Consider the following 17,081-nt stretch of genomic DNA (forward strand, 5'->3'; position numbering starts at 1 on the left):
TTCAGAGTGACTGAAGGGGTTGTGCCACTCAGAACTTCCTTGAGAGGAGGTGACATAGCCGTGGTGGGGTGTGAAGACCTGGGACAGAGCAATGATTCTGGGCATAGTGAGCCAGGCTGTCCCTTCCCAGATGGTGGTGGCCCATGAAGTGCCCTCGCCCAAGGAGACCTCATCTCTGGGGGTCTTGGGCAGCAAAGGGATTTCCTGAGGACCCCCATGCTTCCTGGGACACCTGTCCTGACACTTGCCCAGCAGGACTAGACAACTGACCCTTTGGCCACCATGTGTCATGTCCTGAGTGAAAGCCTGTGAGCTGCCTCTTATAGGAGTACAGAGCAGAAACGGCCATAATAATGACTCTCATGCTTACTGAGCACCTCTTGTGCACCTCTTGTGTTTTTCATGCACAAACACCTCAAAAAGCCCCTCAAAGCTGAGAGGCGGCCCCCTCGGCACTGTGGGGACAAGCATAGCTGCTGGGCCACCCTGACGGGTGTGATCCTGGCTCTGCCACTTACCAGCTGTGGGACCTTAGCAAGCCAGTCAACTTCTCTGTGCCTCAGTTTGCAGACCTGCCAATGTTGATGACACATCCTAGAAAAGCACTTGGCACACCAGGAGCAAGCAGCAGGGCTGGGCTTTGTATCTGTGTGGTCTGACCCCTGAGCTCAAAGGCTCACTACTTCTCACAGTCCCAAGGGATATGGAGCCTCATTCCCCACTTGGGTCTAGGCCGTGGGAGGTGATAGCCTGGGATGGATGAGCCCAGTTCTCTCGGTTCTTCCAGCCCTCCCTCTGAGTTCCCACTCACCACTCCTCAGTGCCTTGGTCCTGACTGTGGCTGAGGGGGCATCCCTGACCTGCATATTGGCCCAAGCAAGGCCTATGTGCCCAGGTGTGCCTGTGCGCATGCAAGCACATGTCGTTTGGCTGTGTGTATGTGGTTGTACGTGTGCCTGTGCCATGGTCACGTACGGCTGGAGCAGAAGCCTTGAACCACTCAGATGTTCCTAAGTGCAAGACAAAGGTGGGCCCATACCTGGATTATGGGGTGAGTCTCAACATGAGACCAGCTGAGTAAGAGGCCAAGGAAGCTGGGGGTATCCCTGAGGAAGGAAAGGGAACTGCAGGTCTGTACCACCTCCACCCCTGGCTGCCCCTGCAGACAGGCCACAGGTGGTTTCACCTGACCTACACCTCCCACAAAAGCGGGCACCTAAGAGAACCCACAGGGGTGGTGACATTTGTATGAGCCTGTACCACACCACCAAGAGCATTTCAGATCATTCGTATTTAATTTTTTGCAAAAGCTGATATTTTCACCTAGTATAAAACTAAAAAGATTTGCTGTGAGAAGTCTCCTTCATGTCCTGTCTCCCATCTGCCCTGTTCTCATGACTCCCTAAAAAGGTAATAACTGTTATTCATTTTTTTGTATCCTTCCAGAGTTTCTTTATACATAAACAAGCCCATACAAACTTGTATTCTGATTTTTCCCTCATTTTATACAGCTTCATAGGATGACATTAATCAGTCCTCTCTTGAGGCTCGTTTGCCTTGTTTCAACCTTTTGCTTTTACAGATGTCACTGCAGCAAATAACCTTGCTCATAAGTCATTTCTCACAAGTGTGAGTGTATCTACAGGACAAATTCCCAGAAGGGAGACCGCTGGGCCAAAGCTTATATGCCTTTGTCATTTTGCTATATCTTGTCCTTCATGGGGTGGGTGTCACCCCCTACCCACAGTATGTGGCTGATAGGATCTTAGTGAGGATGGATCACTGTGTAGTTAGACGCACCCATCGTGGCTTGGCCAGCAGGGCACTGGCCTGTCAGCCTTCCCAGCCGGTGCTCTCATGCAGGGATAGTGCGTGACCACACATGGCAGCCCTGCTCACGCTTGTATCTGCTGTTTTTCTCCCCTGCCTCTTCCTCTGAAACCCTTACAAAGGAGGGGACGCCCCCGCCAACCACCAACACCACACACACATACACAAGTCGGTTCTGGAAAACAGAGCAGCAGAGTCCTACAGGAAGAAGTATATCTGCCCATGTTTACTCATTGAACAAATCCATGAGCATCTACCGTGGGCCTGGCATCCTCCTAAGTGCTGTATGTGTGATATGTGATCTTGGCCACTTCCCTTAACCTCTGGGCCCCAGCAATCTCTTGAGTAAGATGACAGGTATGGATGTGGGGCTTCCAAGTCTCCTAGCACTAATGAGGTACCATTGCCAAATCATGTGGTCAGTCCATGTATGTATCAAAGGGAGGAAAGGCTTGAAAAACACTTCTTGGGCTGATAAATGGTGGTGCCTTGTAGAAATGCAAAGCATTTTCTGGGCCACCTTCACATCTCTCTTAGGTGGCTATTGTGAACATTGAATGAGATCTTGTTACTAAAGAGCTGGACACATTAGAAGTACTCAGCAGGGACTTCCTTTGTGGTCCTGTGGCTAAGACTCCGTGCTCCCAATGCTCCCAATGCTCCCTGACCAGGGACTCCGATCCCTGGTCAGGGAAATAGACCCCATGTGCCACAACTAAGAGTTCTCATGCCGCAACTAAAGACCCCATATGCCGCAACTAAAGATTATGCATGCCACAACTAAAAAAAAAAAAAAATCTCGCACGTGGCAATGAAGATTCCACATGCCACAACTAAGACCTGGCACAGCCAAATAAATAAATAAATATATATTTTTAAAAAGTGCTCAGCAAACGTTATCTGCTTTCCCGGGAGTTTCCAAGAGCACTTGCGCTGCCACCCAGGGTCAGGCTTGGAGGCAGACCCTCCCGGAGGCCCCAGGCCACTGGCAAGTGCGGCACTCAGAGCAGGGCCCTGCATACTCTCCAAGGCGTCTGGACAGGCCGGGAGGCAGACGGGACGAGTGACAGCTGGGAAGGTTTAATTGCTCCTCAGTGGCTTGGGAGCACCTCCCTCCCTCGCCAGCGATCTGCATTTCAATGTGAGAAGAGTGGAAAGTAGGATGCTGCTCAAAGGGGTTACAATGATTAATCATTTAAAAAGCAAGATCTTAATTACAGGCCGCAATTTTTGCTATTTAAGGAGTCCATTAGTTGCCAGAAAGAAGAAGAAAAAATTATCACAGGTTATTCTCCTCCGAAAGTAGAGAGGGGGGAGGGGTGGTGGGGGAGAATCAGCTGCCTCTCCTAGCTGGGGTTGGGTGCAGGGTCCCAGCCCAGGAAGAGGCCTGGCGGGCAGCAGGATGGGCCCTGTGTGGTGTGGGAGCGAAGTGAGAAAGACACTTCCTGGAGGCCTTGTGGAGGGTGCAGGGGGTGGTTGAGAGCTGGAACCTCCTGTCCTTCTCTCTCCAGCTCAGGCCTGGCTGGAATCCCGCCTGTGGGGGCCCCTGGAGGCCTCCTCTTGGGCATGGCAGCTGGTGGTCAGCCCCTCCCCCCACCTCAGTGACCCCTGACCCCACCCTGCTCGGGATGCGAGGTTAATTGCCAGGCCGTCCCCTCTGACCCTTCTGTGGGTTTTAGTCCTGTCTGTTCTCTCAGCCCCCAGGGTGTATAAAGGAGACTCCGGGGTGGGGGTGGGTGTTGAGAGTGAGATAAAAAACAACCCAACCTCTTTAGCGGATTAATTTACTGAGCCTCAGGGGGCTAAAAGATCAAGAGACCAAGCCTCCACCCCTACTCCCCACCCCAGCCCTGTGGCCCCAGAGGCTCTCGTGGCAAGGGATGTGGACATCTTCCCTGTCCTGGTCACCTTGAAGCCAGGGCACCATCCCACCTCTAAGGAGGGCAGTGCTGCCTGACCCTGAGTTCTGGATCTGCAGATCCAAGCCTCCTCTTGAGCCGTGACTGGCAGCTCCTGAATCCCAGAAAACAGCCCCAGAAACAAAGGGGCTCCACCAGCGCAGGACCAGTCACAGGAATGCAAGAAACCCAAATCAAGATGATCGTGTGCATGATGGTACCAGTGCCATCAAAATTAATAACTCAGATGAGTCAAGAATAAGTGTGAGCTGGAACCAGGCCCCAAACTAGCCTTATTCCTATGGTACCATAGGTTTAAAATAAGCTTGCAAACAAGTCACAGAGTTTACCAGCCTACCTAGAGGAAAGGTTTATTCCCTGCAAAGCCTCCTTTATATTGAGAGTAAAATAAATGAAATCACTTCTATAAACTGTCCCTCCTGCCAGACTGATTAAGTGCCTCTGGGTGTGTGTGTGTGAGTGTGTGTGGGGGGTGTGTGTGTGTGTGAGTGTGTGTGTGTGTCCATCAGCCTCACTGTTCTAACATTTAGGACCCCAGAGGGTAGGCCGCTAAATCGGATTGAATGATAATCCCAGGGATTTCTGGGGGAAGGTTGGGGCACAGACTCACAATATGGGTTTGAATTCAAAATACCAAAACTCGTTTCATGGTGACTCTACCCTGGCCCCTGCCTCCTCCATCCTCAGACCCCACCACCACCCAGGAGAGGGAGAGTGTCTGTCCCTTTAACTGTCAGGTTCCCCACCTCCTAGGGGGTAGGCACACAGACCCTTACCCATCTTCTCCAACCATCCCTCTACTCCAATGCTGATTAATTTCAGGGTTGGGCACCCCAAACCGGCTGGACCACATTATTTCTGATGTTGGATCTTTTCACTGGTCACTGCCTTGAAGCCACAGTAATCAGCAGCTTTCAGCTTGTCACTCTCCTGATACTCTTTACTTAGACCAGGAAATGGCAAATGTGATGGAAATAGAACTTTATTATCTGTCTCATTCTTTCCAAGAGAGGAGGGTTGGAGGATGGAGAGGAGGGCCTAGCATCCGGACGCCATGTCTGCAGGTGATGCTCAGACCATGGGGCAGATGGATGGTGGATCAAGCCCAGGGCCCGGGGCCTACCAGCAGCATCTCCACACACATCACCTACCCAGGTTCCTCATGGGCAACTGGGGATGCAGATTCATGCCTGCCTCAGAGACCTGCTGAATATCTATGCCTGGAAAAGTGCTCTAACCCCAGGAAGTCCTGAAGGGTTTCAGACGCCAGGCTGCCTCTCTCCTGATAGGGCCTGCACCCCAGCTCAGCTGCCAGCCCAGACAAGTCTTGTGTGAAAATTAGGAAAAGGCGCCCCCTCTGGGCAGCACTTGCAGGGCATACAGCTTGGGGATTGAGTGCAGGCTGGATTTTAAACCCACTTTCCCACTTGGTCTTCATGACAAACCCTAAAAGTTTGTCTTACACCTGGGAAAACTGATGCTCCCTGCTCTAGGGCACACAGCTGCAAGGGGCCTCCCAGGGCCTAGAACCCATTGTCCTACATCTCCTGGTAGGCTGCCAACCCACTCCCACAAAGTCGTAGAGGAGCATCCGGATCCAGCAAGGAGAAGGAACTGATGACCCCCAGACAGCCCAAGCACCCCTGTCCCCAGCAGTCTGGGGAGCTCCAGACCCTGGACAAGGGTGCAGCAGGAGCCAAAGAGAGGCCAGTAGCTTTTGTTAATACCAAACACTGCTTTCTGTTTGTGTGAAGCTTTCCCATTTTCAAAGCACGTTCACATCCAGGATCTTGTCTGAGCCCCTCAAACCAGCATGTCGGGGAGCCAGGGCAGGACCACAATGTCCATTTTACAGGAGCAGCCCAGAAGCTCAGGGAATGAGACTCACACATCTCTTGACGAGGCTGAGGCTAGGACCCAGCGCTAGTTTGAGAAGGTCCTGGAGCCCGTTGGGCTGGGACTTAGTCCCTGATGGAATCGGGGACCTGGTGCCACACTCTGGTGAGAGAAGCATCCCAGATCCCCCCTGCCTCTCCACGCAGACCCAGTTCATTTACCTCGAATTTTCTCAGAGGTGGAACGTGTGATAGAAGACTTGGCAGGAAAGTGCCTAACCTCCCTGGGTCTCGGTTTCTTCACCTGTGGAATGGGCTTAATAATAGCATTTATTATTAATTATCAGTAATAGAACCCAAAGGGTCATGGTGAAGAGTCGCTGAAGTGTTGTGTTTAATGCATTTTCCACTATATCTTGCACACAGGATACATTCATTACACTCATTAGATAGTAGCAATTTGTATTATGGGCCTAGACCCGGGGATGCAGCTGGGAGGGGACACATGGGCTCCGCCCCACCCCCGAAGCCTTGTGTCCCCTGGGGGAGAGACAGCGTGAGGGTGCAGTGAGGCAAGGCCTGTGTAAGGGGAAGCCCGATAGAGGGGCAGCTAACTCAGCCACTGGGGCCTCTAAGCCTTGGTGCATGCCCAGGAGCAGTCCAGGCAAAGAAGGAAGAACCAAGTTCTGGCCAGAAGAAACAGCAGATGCCGAGGCAGGTCTGCTCAGGGCACTGCAGCAGCTCAGTGCAGCTAGAGCAGGGGACGCGTGGAAGGATGGAGAGGCCGGCTCCTAAAAGGCCTGTGTGAGCCCTGCTGGGGAGTTTGGACTTCTGGGGGTGATGGGGATAGGGGCACAGCTGAGCTCAGAGAATGGGAGGGTAGGAGAGAGAGGAAAGGCGGTGGAGAGAGGTGACGGTTAGAAGAGAAGACAGGGGGTGGAGAGGGGCCAGGTTACCAGGGTCACCCAGCTCTGGGGTGCAGAAAGTCTGGGTGTGTTAGGGAAATGGGTCTTCTTTTCTAACTCAAATGGAGATACCATGTAGGTTAGCTCTGGTGCTGCAGGGAACCCCCATGAGCATTCTGGACCCAAGCCCTTGTCCCAGGAAGAAGTTGCCCCCAGTCTCCCGATAGCATCCTCTAGACTCTGAGCTCTCTTGGGCTGGAGACCCTGTATGGGACAAGGAAGGGATCCCCTGGTGGCCCTCCCTGAATCCTTTCCACCAACAGTCAAGAGCCCTGACTACCTATAGTCTAATGTTTGAACCACAGAAGTCCCTTCCCTTATCTGGACCTCAGTTTCCTCATCTGTCAAATGGACCAGTTTTCTTCCTCCTCTCAGGCCCTGAAGTTTGTACCCATTTAGTCTGGGATGCTCAGCAGGCCAGCAACAGGGGATCCCTGCTGCCTGGATCCCTTAATTCCCCACCCCCAGGCGTCCTGTGACCTATGAATGCAGGGGACACCATGTGAAGGGCAAGAACCTGGTTGCTGGACCAAGCAACCCCCGCTTCCCCTGCAAACCTGCTGCTTTGCCCCAGACTGGCTCAGCTGGGGTCAGGCCCTCTAGGGCTGGCAAGAGGCCTGAGCTTAGTGCCTTCCCTCTGCAGGGGTTAGGTCCTTGTCCTCCCACATCTGACAGGCCCCCTTCTGCTCCAAGGGGCAGCCAGAGGTTGGGGATGTCTCTGGCTGCCTGCCTCCCTCCTTCTCGCCTCTTTCCCACAGCTGTGGCTGTACTCCCTTCTCTGCCCTGGGCTTCTGCCAATGCCGAATTCATGTGACATCTCAGAGGGAGGGCTCCTGGGTGGGCAGACAGATGGAAGGGGAGATGCTCTGAGCCCCCTACCCCCGTTCTCCCAGGATGCTCCTCTGCCCTCATTTGCAAGTTCTGAGCAAGCAGGACAGAGTCCCTGGGTGGAACTGATGGCAGCACCTCCGGCAGGAGCAAGGTGTGTGATGGGGCTACAGGACTGGGCTGGCAGAGGACAGTCTAGCATAACACAGAGGCCTCTGCTTGGCCTCAAGCAATGTCTGAGAGAGTCAGTGACCAATGGGTCCTAAGCAGGAGAGAGCTGGAGCAGGTGATCCTAGCAGACCTCATGGTCAGAGTCTGAGCAGATGTGGCTTGAATCTCTGCTCTTCCACTTCCTCGCTGTGTGACCTTGGACAAGTAATTGGACTTTTCAGTGTTTCAGCTCCCTGGTGCAAAATAAAAGGAAATAGTGATACCTATTCTAAAGGGTTGCTATCATGCAATAGGTACAAATGCCTAGCACAAGACCTAAAATTTAGTAGGTGCTCAATAAATGGTGCTATGATTCTTTTTATTCCCATGGACAAGTGGCCACATAGTACTTTAGTGCCCTGGGCTTTGTGACCTTGGGCAAATTGCATCCCGTCTCTGGGCCATCTGTGAAATGAGGGGCTTGGAGGAGAAGAAACCCAAGGCCTCCTTCTGGTGTGAGCTATATGGTTTGTGGGCACTCTGGGTTGATGAGAGGAAGGTTGTGCTGACTATATCATTTATGAGCTTCAAATCCTGGGCCCCTGGAGATGTTTGGAGGTAGGAGAGAGTGGAGGAGGGAGAGAAGGAGGAGAAGAAAAGTGTAGGAGAGAGGGGGTGAGGAAGAGGAAAAGGAAAGGGAGAGGAAGAAAGAGATGAGACGCAGGAAGAAGGAAAGAAAGATGGGAGAGGAGAAGGGAGGGCAGAGGAAGGAGGGGGGGAGGGGGAGGAGGGAGGGAGGGAGGGAGGAGAAGAAGAGGAGGAGGAATGAGAAGGAAGGTTCTGCTGGGCTGCTCCCATCTGTGCAGAGGAGACCAGGAATGAGTTAGCTACCGGGATGCCTGAAGGACTTCTGGCTTGTGGGAGGTGGGGCATGGTAGGCTCTTCCTAGAGGGCTGATGTCCAGAGTCTGGCCCCTGGGGCTGCCCTTCTGGATTCCAGGGACAGACCACTAGACCTTGAGTCACTGCCTCCCCTGACCTAGAGGAAAACAGGTCAGGTGAGAGCCATTGGCCTATAGACGAGCCATTATTTCCCCCGTGAGCACGCCCAGGGTGTGCCTATGCGCCCGGGGGCAGTACCCCTTCTCTTCTTTGGAGGCCAGGGGCAGACAGAGAGGCAAGAGATCAAACCAGGGTAAAAGGCTTTTCTGGCTCTTTCCTGGAAGGACCAGAACCTTCCCACTAGGTAAAGGTGGCCACTCCCAGGGGATCGCTGAGGCTGGGTAGTCTGGACAGATGGGGCCAAAGCAGCCAGCCCCAGAGCAGGCTCTTTGGCCATGGCCATGTAGTTTGCCCCCTGGTTGGCATTCCTGCTCTCTCTCCTGAATTGTAGTAAAAAGCATGGCCTTAAGGATCAGAGACCCATGGCCTTAAATTTCACTTTTGAGCTGTGACTCCTTGAGAAAGTCACTTCCTTCTCTCAGGCTTAGTTGTCTATAGGAAGGGGTACTACTGGGGGCACTGAGCACCATTATGTGAGGCCAGGGCTCGGCATACCAGTGCTTAAAGGAGGAGGTTAAGATGTACTGCCTTCCTCTTCCTTTCTTTCTTTCTTTTTTTTTTTTTGCGGTACATGGGCCTCTCACTGTTGTGGCCTCTCCTGTTGCGGAACACAGGCTCCGGACGCGCAGACTCAGCGGCCATGGCTCACGGGCCCAGCTACTCTGCGGCATGTGGGATCTTCCCGGACCGGGGCACAAACCCGTGTCCCCTGCATCGGCAGGCGGACTCTCAACAACTGCGCCACCAGGGAAGCCCCCTCTTCCTTTCTTTACTCTGTTCTTCCTCTGGCACAGGGCAGCCATGCATGTGCTCATGGTGGGTGCAAGTCCCCACAGACAGGCCTCCGGCCCGCTTCCCCACCCTACCCCATTTTCCAGCTGCCTCTTGGGGAGGCCCACACCCAGTGCATCCTCAGCTGCCTGCAAGTCAGCAAACCTTCCAAAAACACTTTGCGGCAGGTGAATGGAGCAAGCCACATCTTCCTGGAGTCTCCCCCAGCGTTTAGCGCGGGAACTGCTTGCTGTGTGTGTCCCGATGTGAGCACAGGAGGGACAGGGAGATGGTGGCCAGTGTGAATAGCTGGGCCCCGGGGGCAGGGGAGCCAGTGCAGGCTAGATGAATGAACAGGTCTGGGACCCAGAAGTAGAAGGTCTGAGTCTCTGGCTTACGCAGGGCAGCCTGGGAAACCCTCTCCCTGCTGAGCCACAGGCAGGGGTGGGAAGTCAGGGCCCGCAGGCTCTTTGTACCCATACAATCGCAGCCACTCTTCTGGATAAAGGGGTGAACAAAGGGGCCTTCGGAAGTGGCCACGCTGCTCAACACCCGGGGAGGCCCCAGGAAGCCAGCTCTCACTTGCCGCCCCATCACAGGGGCCTGCTGGGTCCCAGTCACCCACAGCCTGGGCAGCTGTGCTGAGACTTAATGAAAGCTGAGGGAACCCGCCCCCCTACACACACACACACCGGCCAAGGGGCCCAGAAAGTACGAGAAGAGTCCCCACCAGGAGCGAGGGGGGGAGCTAAAATGCTGCCTTCCAGGACAGCAACAGGGACTCGTGACGGATGAGAGTGGGCTTCAGAAAGGCCTTCAGCCTCTGATGAGAGATGGACCCCCTGAGAGGTTGCTGGTTTGCAAACCAGGGGAAGCTCCAGGAGGCTTAGAAACAGCTCCTCTTCTGAGTCGTCCCCCCCACTGGGACTATGGGATACGGGAGTCAGCATGCCTGGGCTCTGCAGCTCTGGCTCTGTGATCTCAACGGGCTTTATAACCCACTGAACCACAGTTTCTCCATCTCTAAACAGTGATTGTACAGAAATTAAGCTTGTAGGATGGCATGTGCATTATATGAGGTGATGGGAGCAGGCCCTGACACATAGGATATGCTCTATAAATGGCAACTATATTTCTTAGGCCCTGTTTGAACACGGAATGATCATTAATTCTAAATAAGTTGTATCCAAAAGTAGCATTCAGACTAAGGCTTCCAGCGTTCTTAGTAACAACCGTTGTATGTTGGAGCGAAAGTGTTGCACAATAAGGGCTCCTTCTATAGTATCCATCTGGCCTTTTTTATTTTTTATTTTTTTTTGCGGTACATGGGCCTCTCACTGTTGTGGCCTCTCCCGTTGCGGAGCACAGGCTCCGGACGCGCAGGCTTAGCGGCCATGGCTCATGGGCCTAGTCGCTCTGCGGCATGTGGGATCTTCCCGGACCAGGGCACAAACCCACGTCCCCAGCAACGGCAGGCAAACTCTCAACCACTGCGCCACCAGGGAAGCCCATGGCCTTTTTTAAAGTAACTTTTTTATTTTGGAATAACTTTAGACTTACAGAAAAACTGCAGGTAGTACAGAGTTCCGTATACCCTTCATCCAGATTCCCCAAACATTAACGTCTTATACAACAATGGTACATTTGTCAAAACTAGGAAGTTAACATTTCTACAATACGATGATATAAACTCCAGACTTATTTGGATTTCACCAGTTTTTCCACTAATGTCCTTTGTTCCAGGGTCCACTCCACATTGCCTTTAGTCACCTACTTTTGTTGGTTGGTTGGTTGGTTGGTTGGTTGGTTGGTTTCGCCGCGCTGTGCAGCTTGTGGGATCTTAGTTCCCCAACCAGGGATCAAACCTGCACCCCCTGCATTGGAAGCATGGAGTCTTAACCAGTGGACGGCCAGGGAAGTCCCGCCACCTGTTTTTTAGTGGATGAAAGGACGGAAGTGTCATTCTTCATCAGCTTTTCTTACTCCCCGAAGGCAGAGCTTCCAGTAAAGCTGTCTCCACCGTGGGCACGGGACCCACACAAGCTGTCCAGTTGACGCTTCAGCATCTCCCTGATCTGCACGCAGGTTTCCTAAACACAGGACTGCGGGTAGAGCTGCCCTTCTCAAAGCTCTGGATTCGTGAAGGATTTCGGTAGCTTCTTGCTAGCTTGGGAGTCTGTAGGGAGAATTTCAGAGCTGTGCCAGACCACACAGATGGGAACTGGGACCCCAGAAGCATCTGAGAAGCCCTGTGTCCTGGCTGCTTGGTGCCCACACACCCTCAGCCCCAAGTCAGGCCATCTTGTAGCTCAGAGGGTGGTTTTGAATCCAGAACTCTTTCTCCCCACACTTGAGCACATGAATGAGAACCAGAAGGAGTCCCAGCCCATCCCCCAAGCCCTCTTCCCTCAGAACTGGGTCTTGGTGCCTGACGGTGGGCACCCCTGGGTTCCAGCATACCCTGGGAGCAGGGAGTCCACTGGGCCCCCAAGAGCAGGGGAGGAAAGACCCGTTGGCTCCAGTGAGGAAGGGACAATGCCCCCTTTTTCTGGTAGCTGGCAGAGCCTGCCAGGCCCTGAGCTTCTGAATGCCCATTGGAGCCAGACACTGGACTCTGTTTCCCAGGCAGCCCTGTGCCAGGCCTGACACGACCCAGAGAGAAGGAGCCTTTCTTCCGTGCTGGCCAAAGCCAAGGCTCCCAAAAGAGCATCAGCGGCAAGGGGGTCTGACCTTTGTTCAGGAAGCTGAGGCTTCCCGCTACCCCCCGCTTGGGAACCTCAGAGTTGGAAAGGGAAGTGTGCCCCCCACGCTTTGTGATTCGGGTCTGCTCCCTCCTGACTCTGAAGCTACAGGATTCTCAGCCTGCCTGGCTCACTGCCTCCGGCCCCCATCCACCCCCTACCTATTCATCAACTACTCTGAAGACCTTTCACGAGGCTCATCCTGTTAGCCTTGAAAGGGACTTGCAATGAAGCCTGCTTAGGGCTGTGTTTGGAAGGAGGGAGAGATTCCAACTGGAGTTACTGTGCCTACTTTGAAGGTAGTGGAACTCAGGCCCAGAGGGGTGACTGACGGGCCCAGGGGAGGGGCATGCATCGGGTCTCCAGACCCAGGATTGGAGTCCCATGTGGCTCCTGGGCCACTTGCCCTAAGGACTCATGCCCCTAGCTCTGTGAAAGGGGTGGACCGAGGTGACTTCAAGAGGGTTTGCCCACTGCCAGGGTTATTTGCTGTCCACTCCTTACTGCCCAATTTGGGGGTCCGTGGATGAGCAAGTGCAGGGCTAGCTGGGGCTTTGGAAGGACTGGGAGTCACTAGGAAGACCGTCTCAGGCAAAATGTCAGAGACTTTTTGGTGTGGCTTTTGGGAAAGCCAGGCTATGGGGTGCCCTCTCCCACCAGTGCAGCTCTGGGGGAACCCTAAGCCAGAAATTTGGGGGCAGCAGCAGCCTTCCCTATGAGCCCATCCACTGTGGCACCCCACACACAGGCCAGAGAGGAGGAGTAGAGATGGAGACAGTCACCATGTACCTACCCCACACACCATACACACACATAGAAACTTGTACACAGAGACACCAAAACCCCACCACCATCAGAACCATGGAGACACAAAGACGAGAACCCCCAAACAAGCACACAGCAGATAACAGTCGTTGGATCCTCATCATAGGCACTGTGATGGGTCCCTGATCATCTCACTGTAGACAGACACGCAAATATACACACAAAAAGACATAAAGAGAGAGAGACACACACATTAGAAACCCAAAGACAAACACTTCACAGACTCAGACACAAAAGAGGGACAAACACACCTTGGACCCACGAAGATAAACACAACAAAGTTGTCCCAAGGGATCCAGCCTGGAGGCAGGCAAGTACCTTGTCTGTAGAGAACTTGAAAACCATAGTAAAACACACCTTCAGTCTGCTTCCCCCGCCGCCCCCCCCCCCCCCCCCCCCCCGCCTTGCACTGGCCTTTAACCACGTCAGTGATAAGATATTCCTCTCCCCCTCCCCAAATTATTTTGTTAATTCTAACCTGTTGGGTTTTTTTCAGATGATTTTTATTGTGGTAAAATATACATAACATGATATTAATCATTTTTTCTATTTTTTTTATTGTGACTATTTTAACCATTTTTAAGCATACAGTTCAATGGCGCTGAGTGCATTCACAATGTTGTATAACCATCACCACTATTTCCAGAACTTTTTCATCATCCCGATCAGAAACCTTGTACCCATTAAACAATAACTTCCAATCCCCCTTCCCCAGCTCCTGGTAACCTCTTTCTACTTTCCGTTTCTATGAATTACCTACTCTAGGTTTCTCATATAAGTGGAATCATATAACATGTGTCCTTTTGTGTCTTAACCTGTTGGCTTTAATAATAAATATGTAGGCTTCAAGTCAGCACATTTTTTATTACTTATCCTTTAATTAACCCTGTGTTCTACATGGAAGTTAATCCCAATACCTCGCAACTCCATGCAGCTGGCCCCTTATCCAGTTCTGGTGTTTGGAATCAACTGAGTGTTTTCAGGTGGTTTTGTGTCGCCCAGCCCTAGCTCTGTGATGGTGAAATTGTAGAAACAGGACTTGAATTGCTTAGTTTTATTTGTATTTAACATTTAAAACAGTGAATTAGAGTGTGAGTTGTGTGGTCATAATAGTTTGGTTAGGAAAGTGTACATTTTAGATTACACAGGAAATATTTTACTGTATTTGAACAGTTTGTTTATAAATTAAGTTTCTTCTTTTTAACTAGTTAGTCTTTATTCTGATTTAATTCTAATTGTATTCATTACTGAGATAGACCAAAATGTAGATATATATTCCCCCCTTTTAAAAATAATGTAATTTAAAAGTATGTATCCATTTTTCCCCTTTTTGTACTATAATGATTATTGTATTTTGAATTTTATTTGTTTTTGAAATGGCATAAGTTTATATACAAAATTCAGTAAAAGAAAATTTTGGCTGCCTGCCGTTTATTTATTGTTATTCATTTCATGATTGTTACTGATAAAATTTGGTCTTATAGGAGTGGTGTTAAGTATCGGCTCAGGGTACATGCTAACTACGCCCTGAAACGCACAAGTGCATCTCTCTCTCTCTCTCTCTCTCTCTCAGTGCCCAAAGCCAATGATCATGGGGTAGGCAAATCTCCTTAGCCGAGGGCAGTCCCAGTGATGGAAAGCCGGGCGTGTCACCCGCCCACTAGGCTCTGCCTACGTTGGGCGCCGTTGGGCAAGGTGGGGTCTAGAGTGGATGGGCGGGAGACCGTCTCCGACTCGGACCCCAGGGGACTTCTGGAGCCATGGAGCCCCCGCCCCTAGCCCCAGTGTCCCCTTCCTGCTGCACTTCCGAGGCCTACCACGAGGTGCCGTTGTAGCAAAGCGATACCCGCCTGCCAGCCCGTTCCGAACCCACTGGGCGACATTTGCGGAGGGAGCTCCCTCTCTGTGCCAGGCACCGGGTCCGGATCTGGGGATTCCAGATGCGTAAGGTACAGGCTCTTGTCCCCGAACATCGCACAGCCTGGCGGGGGAGACTCACAAGGAAGCAGAAAGTGGCAGTGGCCCGTGGCGGGCGCTGAATGCGCACATAGGCAGGAGGGACACTGCCAGAGCAGCGTGCAGAGCCAGGGAAGCTGAGGCCTAAAGAAGAGCAGGAGGAGCCAGGAGCAGTATAAGGGTGCTCCGAGCGGAGGCAGAGGTGTGCACAGGCCTGGGGGTGAGCAAGGACGCTGGGGAGCGGTCAGAAGAGGGGCTGGTTGCAGAGTGCCTTTAGTCCCAGTCTAAAGAGTTTGGGCTTTGCGATGCGGGACACTAGGAAGCCACACAAAGGTCCAGTTGGAGGTGCACTTAGAAAAGTATCCTGCTGTCATTTGTGTAAAAAAAAAAGGGGGGGGGGGGCTGCAAAAATAAAGAATATGTATGCATACACTCCTGAGTATTCACAGAATTTTTCAGAAGATATACAACAGTGATAGACAGTAGTTTCCTCTGGGGATAGGACTGGTGGCTGGGCACAGGGGTGGGAAGGAAAACTTCACTGTGTATATTTTGTTCGTATTGAATTTTGAGCCATGTGAATGAATCACCTTTCTGAAAAATAAACTAAACAAAAATTATTAAATTGAAAATTGTATTTATAATTAAAAAAAGAAAAAGAGGGACTTCCCTGGTGGCCCAGTGGTTAAGACTTGTGCTGGCAATGCAGGGGGCCCCGGGTTTGACCCTTGGTCAGGGAACTAGATCCCACGTACTGCAACTAAAAGAGCCCGCGTGCCACAACTAAGACCCGGTGCAGCCAAATAAATAAATATTTTTCAAAAAGAAAAGAAATTAAGATCACTTTGGCTGTGTTGAGTAGGGCAAGTTGGAGAGACAGAGACTGGAAGCAGGGAGAACTGCAGAAGACTGAGGAGTGATGGAGGGGGCCTGGGCCAGCCTGGGAGGCTGGGGGGTTGGGGGTTGGGAGCAAGCACAGGGCTAGGGGTGGGTCTCCAGCCTGGCAACAGGCACAGGGTTCAGCTTATCAGCTTTTCTGTGGCTACAAAAAATATAAGGGGCATGAAAACAAAAGTGTTGCTTTTTAAAAGAAAACTGCAACAACCAAATGAACAAATGTTTAATCAGATATCTACAGAACGGAACTGGTGCCTATAAGCCAATTGCCACGTACCTCATAGAGTAAATTATATTCAGTGTGCGTTCGTGTTAATAGGTTTGATATGTGGGGGGGGGAAGGGATGCCCAATGGGAGCCCTGTAGGACCTGCCTCCATTCTGTACCTCCAGGGCTGAAGCCAGGCACCAGGGAAGTCACATCTTGGGCCAGGAGCAAATTTCTAGGCCTATGGATACTCCTAGACATCCTCACACAAAGGCCCCCTCCTGCCCAAGATGAGGCCTGTGAGCAGGGGCAGGACGAGGCAGCTCCCACAGTGAGGCTTTTTCAAGGGAGGGGTACATGGAGAAGCAGTGGTGGAATATCTGCAGTGAAAGGAAACCTTGAGACCATGGTGGTCAACCCCCTTCTTAGACAGAAGAGGAAGCTGAGCCCAGAGAGGGGCAGGGGCTGCTCCAAGGCCACACAGCCAGTAGCTGCAGCACTGAAACTCACCCCACCTCCTCTGCCTCCCAGCCCTCGGTGGCTTCCACTTGGCTCCACTGTTGCCCTGCACACCCATTCCCAAAGCCAGGAGATGACCTTCAGGGACCCCTCAGCCTTCCCCAGACAGAACTGTCAGTCATTCATCGCTCCAGAAGTATTACTGGTAGGATTCAGGAAGAACTCCACATCCCAGGCCCTGAAAATGGCTGCACCTCCTGGGGAGAGGAGTGGAGGGGAGGTTTGGTCTAGGCCTCTGGACATTTGCCTGTGTCACAGGCTGGTGAGCTGGCCTTTCTGTAGCACGGTTTCCTCATCCCAGCAGGCCTCCTTCCCGTCAGCTCATGAAAACCTCCAGTTCATCCAGCCTCACAGTCCTGATGTACACAAGGAAATGGATTTCCAGATTTGATTACATAAAAGTTAAACATTTACATGAAGCAAAAAATACCTCATATGAAGTTAAAAGTAAAGTGACAATTGGAAAACATGTCAACAATGTAAATAAAAAGAGGAATAGTATCTATATTACAAATTAGTTTTTTGTTTTTTTGTGTTTTTTTTTTTGCAGCACGTGGGCCTCTCACTGTTGTGGCCT

The sequence above is a fragment of the Phocoena sinus genome, chromosome 2 (assembly GCF_008692025.1).
Source record: "Phocoena sinus isolate mPhoSin1 chromosome 2, mPhoSin1.pri, whole genome shotgun sequence".
In the NCBI taxonomy this organism is placed as follows: domain Eukaryota; kingdom Metazoa; phylum Chordata; class Mammalia; order Artiodactyla; family Phocoenidae; genus Phocoena; species Phocoena sinus.